Source organism: Rhinatrema bivittatum, chromosome 8, assembly GCF_901001135.1.
Source record: "Rhinatrema bivittatum chromosome 8, aRhiBiv1.1, whole genome shotgun sequence".
NCBI lineage: Eukaryota > Metazoa > Chordata > Amphibia > Gymnophiona > Rhinatrematidae > Rhinatrema > Rhinatrema bivittatum.
The window spans coordinates 227,501,118-227,513,283 of NC_042622.1; the positions used below are offsets into that span (position 1 = coordinate 227,501,118).

Consider the following 12,166-nt stretch of genomic DNA (forward strand, 5'->3'; position numbering starts at 1 on the left):
TTTGTTGTGTTTTCTCAATAGGACTTGCATTAGTGGTAAATTACTGTCTTTTCATAAGGAGGGATATTGTACCTACTAGTAAAGGGAATTTGCTTTGCTTTTACTGAGATGTCACCAGAATATCTTTTTTGTATGGTGAGTTGTATGGGTAATGACCTAATTCTGTTCTGACCCATTATTGGGGGTCGAGGGGGTTCCTGAGGATGCAGAGTGCATGTTTACATTTAGCCCTGTGATGGTCACATGTTCAGCGTGTCACGCATGTGAGAACCATCTGTCAGGGGTGTCCCTGCCGAAAAAAGGTTGAGAACAACTGGCATAGAGAATCCTTTCTTAAATTGGATTAAGCTATTAAACTATTGGATTAAGCACAAATCTTAGCAAATGGTGCTTTAACTAGAGACTCTGCTTTGGAAGGTGGGAGGATGAGACAAGAGCGTCCTCTATACCCCCCCTTCTTTTTATATTAAACTTTAGAACCGCTGAAAATTGGGATTCAGCAAGCAGTAGACAAAGGGGATAACAACTGGTAGGAAAAAATTTAAAAATGTGTCTTCTTGCAGATGACATCTTGCTCTTTTTGGTTAATGCCACACAGGCCATGGGATCCATTATGTGGCTCTTTTCTGCCTTTGTCCTTTGCAGAACTTACTATAAATTTTAATAAATCAAAGGCCATGCCCCTGAACCCAGAGCTGGTGGGTAAGTGGCAGGGTCCTTTCCCCTTTAAATGGGCCACATATACAATTAAATATTTGGGAATATGGATACCCCATGACAACGCATCTTTATGAGTAATTTTTGGAATTTATTGGAAGAGTTTGCTCACCAGTTGCAAACATGGAAGGATTTGCCCATTTCCTTATTTGGAAGAAATGTTTTTTTAAAATGATTTTATTACCAAAATTGTTATATTATCTACAGATGTTGCCATGTTGGCTATCATTGGCGGATCTGGCTTATCTGAAATCTATGTCTTATCTATTTCTTATGGCGTGATAGGCACCAAAAACTGGATATGACAGATTGGTAAAAGGCAAAGATCAGGGAGATATTAAACACCCTTAATTTTCATTATTATAACTTGGATTTGCCAAATGAGGTATTTAGGTAAATATTGTGGGCTAATATAAAAATGATGCGTCTCAGTTATTGGAGGACTTGACTATCCCACATGCCCCTCTAGGGCTTATTCATCTATCAGATTCCTCTTTGCTATGGAAGGGAAATATGTTGCTGAAACCAATGATAGTTACATGGAGATCCATGTGTAAAAATCGGGTCTGATGGCATGGGCTTCAAGTTTTCTGCTCATTCAGAATATACATTTTACGCTTGGGATGGACCATCTTGATTTTAGGGAATGGAAGGCTTTGGGATTGTATAGTATTCACCAGATGATAGATAAGGACACTAATCACTTTTATGGCTATTTTGTTTTCTCTGGGTATACCAATAACCTCTCTCAAATTAGATATTTGTTGGACTATGGAGATGGAGCAGATAGCGATGGGGAGGAATTCTATAAAACGAATCAACTGTACTATATCAGGTAGTTTGGCAGAATATTGGCAGCAAGAGAGTGGGGTGCTTTTTACAATCAAGAAACAATATATTACTTGGGGAAATTCATAAATTTCTAATTGCAGTAAACTACAAAGAAATGCAATATAAAATCCTGCATCACTGCCAAACAGATCGGATACCCTCACATAAAATGGGATTGATAAGATAATGAAAAATGTCACAAATGTAAGACAGCTGTGGGTTCTTTTACACACTTTTTTTCTTGCTTGCTCTAAAAATCTCTCTTTTTGGCAAGAAATCATTTTTTTTCTTGAATTCTTGTGTTCAGAAATCCGTAGCATTAAACGAGTGAAATTTTAATATTGGGAGATGAAGAAAAGATGAGGACTAAGGCGCAATACAGCTTTATTACTGTAGCTCTCTTGGTGGCACATCAATGTATTTTGAAGAAATGGATCACAGAAGATGCTCCTTATACTGTATGGCATGAACAAACATCAGTTATTATGCAATTGGAAAGGTATGTGTGCTACTTTGTATTTACGGTGATAGTGGATTATGTGACTTCTTGGCAGTGTTTACTTGATTCATTGCCACGTAATGAAAAAAACAAGACTTAAAGACATAAGCTATTCTAAAAATTGGAAAGTGTCAAAGAATACTAGGAACCGGACTGAGCATAGATGAGGGGAGGGGAGGGCGGCAGAAAGGAATGAATGTTTGTGAGCCTGCTTGAGAGTAGTTAAGGGGGGAAGGATATTTTACTCCTTTGATGGGAAGGGAAGATGTGCTGTTTGTATAAAATGTAAGATGGGAATATACTGAACTTGATATATATTGTACTTAAATTATAACTGCTGCCTTGTTTTTTTATGAATTTTGGATGTCAGGAGACAGGAATATTCTATTGCTGGCTGTGTATTCCTTGACTTATTGAATAAAAATGTTTTTGAAAAATAAAGTATCTGTATATGTACAACCCAGTGCTAAGCATATATATACTTTTAAAATCAGTTCCTAAGGGTTCCACAAATTTTGAACATGATAAGTGTTTCAGTGTGATATCAGGAAGGGAATGGTAAATAAAACAGAAAAATGTCATAATGCCTCTGTATCGCTCCATGGTGAGACTGCACCTTGAATACTCTATACAATTCTGGTTGCAGCATCTCAAAAAGGATATAGTTGCACTGGAGAAGGTACAGAGAAGGGCGACCACATTGATAATGGGGATGCAACGGCTCCTTATGAGGAAAGGCTGAAGAGGTTAGGGCTGTTCAGCTTGGAGAAGAGACGGCTGAGGGGGGATATGATAGAGGTCTTTAAGATCATGAGAGGACTAGAATGGATAAATGTGAATCGTTTATTTACTCTTTTGGATAATAGAAGGACTAGAGGCACTCCTTGACGTTAGCAGACTAATCAGAGAAAATTCTTTCAGTCACGCACAATTAAGATGGAATTTGTTGCTAGAGGATGTGGTTAGGGTAGCTAGTGAAGATGGGTTTAAAAAAAAGGTTTGGATAAGTTCCTGGAGGAGAAGGCCATTGACTGCTATTACTCAATTTGACTTAGGAAACCGCCACTGCTATTACTGGACCTCAGTGATTTATTTAGTGTTTGGGTAGTTGCCAAGTACTTGGATCAGCCACTGTTAGAAACAGGATATTGGGCTTGAGGACCCTTAGGATATGCCATACTGGGTCAGACCATGTTCTTATATACCTAGAAAGAATGAGGGCTGTGTAATTCGAGGGTGTAGATTAGCCAGCTGCTGAAGAGCTCATCTTGAGTGGCCTGCATACAGCTGCTCCTAGTGCCTCGATGCTTCCTGTGTGTCAAGCGCATCCACTGGTGCACCACACATGTCCATCTGTGTACCATGGGTCCTTGCATTAACAGCACCAATGCTGACTCACATTTCTTAGGTGTAGGCTCTGGCTCAATGTAGCGCGATTGTGACACTCAACCCTGAGGCTTTGATTTAGGCACATGGGGGAGTTCTTGAGGAACTCCTGCTCAACTAATTTCTCAGTGAGCTAGACAATGCTGTACTGTGGGAGGAGGATCTACTGCTGTTTCTGAGAGACTTACGTGCTTTCTCTATGTGTGGCACCCTAGAAAGACATGGTTTAATAGAACAAAGTCAGCCTTTGTTCTATTGGTTTAATAGAACAAAGTTGCCTTTACCCAAGGCAAGTCTTGCCTCACAAATCTGCTTCACTTTTTTGAAGGAGTTAATAAACATGTGGATAAAGGTGAATTGGTAGATGTAGTGTATTTGGATTTTCAGAAGGCGTTTGACAAAGTTTCTCATGAGAGGCTTCTAGGAAAAGTAAAAAAAAAGTCATGGGATAGGTAGCGATGTCCTTTTGTGAATTACAAACTGGCTAAAAGACAGGAAACAGAGAGTAGGATTAAATGGACAATTTTCTCAGTGGAAGAGAGTGGGCAGTGGAGAGCCTCAGGGATCTGTATTGGGACCCTTACTTTTCAATATATTTATAAATGATCTGGAAAGAAATACGACGAGTGAGGTAATCAAATTTGCAGATGATACAAAATTTGTTGCCAGAGGATGTGGTTAGTGCAGTTAGTGTAGATGTGTTTAAAAAAGGATTGGATAAGTTCTTGGAGGAGAAGTCCATTACCTGCTATTAATTAAGTTGACTTAGAAAATAGCCACTGCTATTACTAGCAATGGTAACATGGAATAGACTTCGTTTTTGGGTACTTGCCAGGTTCTTATGGCCTGGATTGGCCACTGTTGGAGACAGGATGCTGGGCTTGATGGACCCTTGGTCTGACCCAGTGTGGCAGGTTCTTATGTTCTTAGAATGTTTGAGAACATGGTACCGTTGTCCGAGGCATATCTGGAGCTAAGCAGGGATAACAGTCCGTGAGGGACTTCAGCCTATCACAGATGCCATTCTTTGGCCATTTTGAAGAGGCATAAAGTTTGTTTGGTTTTTTTTTTTTAATTATTGTTTGTAGCTCTAAAAAGTGCTGTCGTGGGTGCTGCAGTGCAGCAAGGCAACTAAAGGTTAAGAAAACCGAAGTAAATAATGAAAAATTATTATTATTTTTTTTTTTTTTTTAAGGATTCTGAAAAAAATATCTGGAGGGACTGTCTGTGCTCGGACAAAAAATGCTGAGGAGGCTCTTGAGGCAATGCTTACACAGGAACTTCCACCCATGTTCAGTAGACTTCAAAGCTCTACCAGCTAGGAGATGAGTCTGTTTGACGCCACTGGATATCATCACCCACAGATCATGGCCAAATCAGCCTGCTTATAGATGGAAACCTCCCCCCCCCCAAAAAATAAATAAATAAATAAAATGCAACATGCCTGGAAGTTGTTCTGTACACCTTTAGTGAGAAGGCAGTTTACAAGAATTTTGAGTTGGTAACAGACGAAAAGCAAACCAAAAAAGTAATTTAAAGAAATCTCAGCAGCAATAGCCAGATGCAATCTATTACGTGACCACATTTATACCATGGATGTCAGACGGCTTCTTGTGATAATTAAACTGGATTCATTGCAAGCTGCAATACTCAAAGAAGAATACAGTTCATGCGCTGTCCATGTCACCACATCCCTGCTTCACAGGTATTGTGAACTTTGAACTCACCTGCTAATTTCCTCTTTTAGTCCTGCCAAATCAATCCAGAGAAGTGGGTTATGTCCACCCAATCAGAAGATGGAGACAAAGAAAAAAAAAAGTTCAAAGCTGACTCTGCTCATCTAACAGGGGTTTGGTGCTGCATTCAGCTCTTCAGTGTCCTATGTCAAAGCAAAGCAAACCAAAGGCAATTATTTGTTTTGATTTCAAATCACCACAACCAAAACCTGAAACAGCCAAGAAACTTCACACCATGGTCATTAACCCAGAAATTTGATAATCCCTATACCAAGGTCATGATTAAGCCAACTACCTTCAGAGTGGGCAACAATCTCTCTGCTTGTTTTCTGAACTTGTCAGATTAAGTGCCCTTGATCCTTATGACTTCTGAACTATTCTGGCAGGACTGAAAGAAAGAAAATGAACAAGTAAGTTCAAATTTCACCTTCCCTATCATCCATGCCAAACCAGTCCAGACAAGTGAGACATATCCAAGCTCCACCCAGACCAGGCAATGGAAGCCATAATAACTCTCAGGACTCATGTGTCCAAGGCACAGCACACTGAGGTGCTTAGAGTAGGAATCAACAGAGACCAGGGCACTGCCCTGCCATTATCCTCTGGGAAGACTGGTAATGATTTTGTCCTCAAGGAGTTCTGTACCCTTATTGAGTGGTACTGACAGCTCTCTGGGACCTGCAAACCCTTGCTGAAGTAGGCTGAAACATTCACTTTTTTATTCCTCCTGAAATCAATACCTTAAACTAATGTGCTTTAAGACACATAAAAGACCTATCCAAGAAAAACTGGTCAGCTACAAATATCTCAAAGGTAGCCTACAATAACTTGAGAATGACCATACCTATGCTGGTTTACATCCCCCAACTTTCTCAGTCAAAAGTTGGAAGGTGAAACTAGGTCTTACCTGATAATTTCCTCTCTTCAAGTCCAGTCAGACAAGTCCAGACAAATGGGTTATGCCCACCTACCAGTAGATGGAGACAGATCAACAGGTTCACTGACATCACTATGCATCCATGCTGACCTCAGCTTTTTCAGCTTGCAGCTGCTGCATAGTTTTCTTCCTGTGTTCTGCTGACCCCATTATGACTCCCCTGCATTGCGCTTCCAGAGACAGCACCACCACGATGAGGGGAAAAGGGCAGAGACTCACCAGTGTTACTGTCTCACATGGCTGCTGACTGTCTCTCCCACTCAGGCTTCCCAGCCTGTACTGTGCTCTATACAAACTTTTTTTTTTTTTTAAACTTTATTCCTACAAACAAGAATTAAAGCAAGAGAGAGCCCTCCAATAGGGGAAGAGGAAGGGAGACAGTGAGAGAGAGGGAGGGAATGAGTAACAGAAGTCTGATAATCAGACCCCAACCAGAAAAATCCTGGAAGCTCACCTGGCTCAGGTCCTGCTCAACTGAAGGAGGAAGCTTGCAACTTTCACCTCAGCAGCTGCCCCCAAAATAATAGAGCTATCTATCTCTGGGCACCGTTCAACTAGGGGAAAGAGAACAAATCTCAGGAACCACCCAGCCACTATTCCTTTTCATCCTAACCAGGCCTTAGCTTATAGCACTGGATGCCTGCCTACCATCTGCTGAAGAGAATACCGTTAGGCTCAGGTCAGCACGGATGCATATAAAGGGTGAAATAAGTGAACCTATTGATCTGTCTCTATCTGCTGGTCAGTGGGCATAACTCATTCATCTGGACTGACATGACTGGATGATGAGGAAAAAATTCCAAAAGAAGTGAAATTAGAAGTGCGATTGGGCTCAGAGATACCCTTTCCTTTAAAATTGCCAAAGGCCACCAAGGAAACAGACTTCAACAGCAAGACTCAAAGAAATGCCCTCTAAGGCTTAAGAGGAAGGAAGGCTATATCCCTTCAAAACTAAGCTCAGGTTTCCCAAATGAGCAAGCACTGCACAGGTCCACAATAGAGAGCTTGTGTTCTTGACTCCCTAAGAACAGGGCTTCCCAAACCTGTCCTGGGGACCCCACACCAGTTGGGTTTTCAGGATATCCACAATGAATATGCATGAGATACATATGCATATACTGAGTCTCCATGGAATGCAAATTTATCTTATGCATAATCATTGTAGATATCCTGAAAACCCAACTGGCCGTGGGGTCCCCAGGATAGGTTTGGGAAGTCCTGCCCTAGAAGAAAGTATCCCATCTGACACAGCAGCAAGAGAGCTTTCATGATTGTCTCTTTCAGAAAGCCAGAGCCGACCTCTGCCCTCTGAAGATTGGCAAGTTATGCCTTCATCCCAGTCTCCTCTGGCGGAAGAAGAAGAGGATTAAACGAATGGATCCCTTGAATGGAAATAGTGTCTCCTCCATAAACTGACCTCACAGAGGCTCTAAACTCTAAGTCAGGTCTGCTATGTGGTCCTCTTTCATGTCACCAAACACAGTAACCCCCTGACACTACATATCCTCACTATGTCGCCTGGTTCTATCAATAGCTAAGGTTGTAAAATAGTATGAAATGGAAGAATCTTCTGACTGGGGGAAAGGGTGAAGGAGCAATCCTGTTTGCACTTTCAGAACTCATTGTAGGAAATGTCCAAGCTTCTGACAGGAACTCATGCCAGTCATGGTTCTACAAGAATATCCAAACCCCCAGGCTCCTGCTTTCCTTTATCAGATGAAGAACTTGCTCATCTTATGAGCTTCACTGGACTGATCTGAAATTTACTATGAGGTGCCCCACTTGAATGCTAATAGGACAAATGCGCCAGTCCTTAGGTCTCAAGCCTGTCAGCTCAATACATTTGTCTGTATGACGGAGCTGAGTATGCCCATGTGAGCTGCTGCTAGGTACTGTAGCGGAACTCCATCCCAAAACAAATCTGATTCATATCAGTGTGCCAGAGAGCTACTAGATTACCTCATCTTGATTGCATCAGCTAATGGCATGATATAGGCCGCAGTCACCCGGGCTGCCTTCTCCTGAGACCTAAGACAGGATTTCTGGAGCACTAGACAGCTGGCTCTGGCCCTTGCCTTAGACTTGATCTCCACTAGGACATCTCTCCCCACTTCAGCTGCTCTGAATTATAACTCTCCTCCTAACCTATTAAAACTCACACCTGTGGTGCAAAATAACCATGACGGATACTGCAAATCCATTGCCTGTAGGAAGTAACTATGAAAACCCACCTACTCAGGCTTCTTATAAACTCCAAGGGAGAGGGACATAGCCTTGCAGCACTGGACTTCTGGATATCATCCTGAGAGGAGTGCAAATTGAGTGAAATGAGTGTGGGTCTGGCCCTTCCCCTGGAACCTAGGACATGCAGAATAATCCATGCTCAGGTGGAGATGGAAATGGGCTTTCATTCCTTGCAGTCCAAGACCATAATACCACTTTTTTTCTTTAGATGCAAGTGTGCTTCTCTATATGCCAGGGATTGGGAAGGACTGCTTGTTGTTCAGGATAATCATCAGCCTAAGGTTTCCAAACCTGCATGACTTTGGAGCTGAGGCTCAATGGCTTTTCTGCTCTGTTTCAGCCTGAGTTGTCAGATGTCTGACTAAGAGGAACCAGGGTCCTTCCCTGCACATGGAGGCCTTTGCTACCCACTGACCAGCAGGTACCTGGGATCATGATTAGCACAAGAGGAGAGCCTGATAGCCGTTTGTAGTGATTCAAGGATAATGCATATGAGAAATATCTGGTAGTAACCCCTGGAGGAGATAAGGAAGGAATATTTCTTTGTATCTATAGTGAACAGGGATTTTGCATGCATCCTCAGAGAGCTCAGTTCCTGTGTGCTGGTCTGCAGGTGGTGTTTGACCTCGGCACTGTAGTTCAAACAGAGGCTTTGGATGCTGCCTTGAAATTATGCAGTCGAGTGTTCCACATTTGGGGAAATTGCAGGGGTTAGTACATCCGGAGTGAAATGGAAGAGCCTCATCCTAGGAGAATCACCTTCCTGATCATAGTATTTTTGACTGAAGGTGGCTACATCCCAGCAGCCCTGAGTACATGTAACACAAACACCCTGCAGTGCCATTGGCCAGAAAGCTAACTTAATACCGTGCCCCTGATTGGCCCTGGAGTCAGAGAACTCACCCTGAGGGTACTGGAACTCTCCAGTCTTGGCTAGGAGTACAGAGGGAGCAAATATCTGTGCTAAGGCCCTGTTCAGCTCCTGTGGACAGCCTTTTCCTGATCTCTTCAGGCACTAAGTAGTGAAAAGTGTTCTGTTAACTTCTGCTGCATATTCCTTGTTTTACCGGTTTGTGTTGCAGTTTAAATCTTTTATCCATTCACTGTTCCCACTTTTTCTTAATAAATTTAATAGTTTATTAGCTCTGCTTATCTTGGACTAGCAATCCTGGTATATGTATATTTGGTCCTGTGGGTGTTTTTCTAGGAACTGTGTGACTTCCGGGTTGTGTGGGGTCCCTAGAAACCACCAGGGGATAGCTTGCGAGTGGGGGAACATGCTCAGAGGTAAGCAGGAACCCAGGTGGGAGGCTGCAATGGTAGGAGCACATATGCAGGAGGACCTGTGCAGTGCTTGGCAGATCCCTCCAGGTGGCCACAGGGATACCCTGCGTGGGTATTAGGGGTGGTGCTATGGTATTATGTGACAGTATCCATTTGGAGAACTGCCTAAGAGGCCTGCAAATCTGCATAGGGAGCTGAAGAATGAGAACTTACAGCTCTTTCTGGAAGACTTCAATAGTATTATGCCCCTCACCACTTTTCAAGGAAGGACCTCAAAACCTGTGGCTGACCGAACCAGCCTAATACAAACACCCCAAAACCTACACTGAGGGCGACGGGGAAGCCCTTCCTGAGAGTCATCAGACCACCTAGAGCAGAAGACTCAAAACGTCACTGGGAGGGAGCACGCCAATTACACAAGTAGCTCTGATACCTCGCCAAGGAAGGGAGAGAGCTACCTAAGCAGATTGCTTGTAGCCTCTAAACAGCTCCAACCAGGACTGGTGGGAAGGAGAGGCTTTCAAAAGGCACCCGTCGCCAGGCTCTTAAATGTGGTCTCTAAACTTCCAGGACTACTCCAAAGAACATTAATCTCTTGGAGAAGGTAAAACTGTAGGAAAAAAAGGTAAAGATTGCATTGGCCACCACTCTGTGGGAGAGCTCCCATGAAATATGGCTGTAAACACTGTGGCCCCATCTTGAACTAGCCTGAGCCAAGCCACACTGGGGATCTGACAAAAGGAGCTCCTAGCATCACTTACCTCCACCGTGTGAGACTCACCAGCTGTGAATCCATCCAGAAGCTGCAAGTGCGAGACATTCCCCCCTCAGCAAATTGTTACTGAAAGGCGGAATACAAATCAGATAATAAATAATAAAGATCCCCATGGCCGCCTCCGAGGGATGCTGTACCCAACACAGAAGGACTTGAGCCACAAAGCCATTGCACACAGCTGCCTGGTGAGAGAGACTCTAGAAAAAGAAAGATTGTTTAAGCAGACGCACTCAGTTTTTCTGTCATGGAGGACCCAGAATGTTGTGGTTCCATCTACTGACTGTGGTCTTAAAAGAGGAAAACCACCCCTCTAAACGATCCAATGCCATATCCTCCTCTTCCCTGAGAAGGAAATTTAGATCCCTCATTGTCTTGGTCACCTTAAGGCTAGAACCAGGAGTCTTCTACTGAGCCAACAGTGGTAAGTAGGCGTAAACTCTTCACAAGGAGGTCTAAGAGCACCCAGGTATGATGGATACCCCTACAAATTACTGCCTTTCACTCAACAGCAGCAGGAGGTCATGCCCTAGAAGGTCATCAGCTTCTCTTCTCTTGAACAGCCTCCCCACTGACATTATCCCCGTACACTGGATCAGCTATCTCCTCTTTTGTTCAACAAATTCTCTTGGACTGTCCCAGCCAGTGGAATGCTTTAGCAGCTCAAAGGTTGGCTCAAAATTGTCACCGCATGGAAGAATTTTCACATGGATAAAGCTAGGAAGGGCTCGAGGAGAATTACAAAAGGTGCTCTCCAAACAGGACTATTCTAAGATTTTTATTTTTTTTTTTTTTAAAGGCTACAGCAATCCACAGCTTCACAAGCTAATTCAGCCATAAAAAAACTCACTTGGAAGCTTCATTTGTGTAGCGTGAAAGATAACCGCTTCTGCAGACTGCTGCCTCCATCAGAAAGTGCAAGAGAGGGGAGTTCCAACATGCATGTAATGTCGCCTGCAGAAATAACTCAGAACTGGAGCTGTACAGGCTCCGCTGTGCCCGAGGGAAAATATGCGGCTCCCAGAGAACTTCCCTGTTAGGACTATTGGAGGGAAGAGGGAGGTAAAGAGCCTGGTTATTTTAATTTGGCATGAAGCAGTGATAAACATCTGCTCACCACACCCTGTTTCATGTGCACTACAGTGCTGGCTTCCACCACAGGGGCCAGGGCTTGATCGGAGGAACCTTCCCATTCTGGCTCTTGGCAGGGAGCCGACGTGCACCTGCCTGGTGCTTTCCTACTCACAAACTAGGTAGAATGTACCCACCGAATTGCTGAGCCACCATGACTTACCTGCAGTACTGTACTGTGCCTCCGCCTTTTTATATCTTTACCGGAAACAAGCGGAAGGAGGGAGAGGATAGAGTGATCACCTGGGACCCCATAGCATCACAGGAGACTGGGAGGCAGTCCAGGGAAAACAGCTATGCTGCAAGTCTTTTCTTTTTAAAATAAGTTTTACTGCCTTCCTGTTCACCCAGAATAGAGAGAGAGAGTGTATGCCGTCAGTAGCTCCTGCTGTCAGACCCACTAAGGGAACAAAATCACCTGGAAGCACCTGGTGCTTGACCCTTCAGTGCAGGAACTCAGACCGCAACAGTTCCCAAGGGGAAGGGAGAATCAGTGCCACCAGGATCATCATCCAGAGTGCCCCCAAGACTCTGCCTGTGCTCCACCAGAAACCTGGACCTAAAGCCTTCCGGGGAGTGGCCTACTCATAACTGCAGCACTAGCCCACATCTCTGCACCATCTGCTGGA

The 12,166-nt window shown here is 43.6% G+C and overlaps 1 protein-coding gene and 1 pseudogene across 3 annotated transcripts in view; both read right to left on the reverse strand.

Annotated features, from left to right (window-relative positions):
• Positions 1-12,166, reverse strand: part of SLC25A42 (solute carrier family 25 member 42) — a 126,311-nt gene that overhangs the window by 60,902 nt on the left and 53,243 nt on the right. The gene's annotated exons all lie outside the window — the stretch shown is intronic.
• Positions 9,012-9,146, reverse strand: LOC115098401 (annotated as a pseudogene).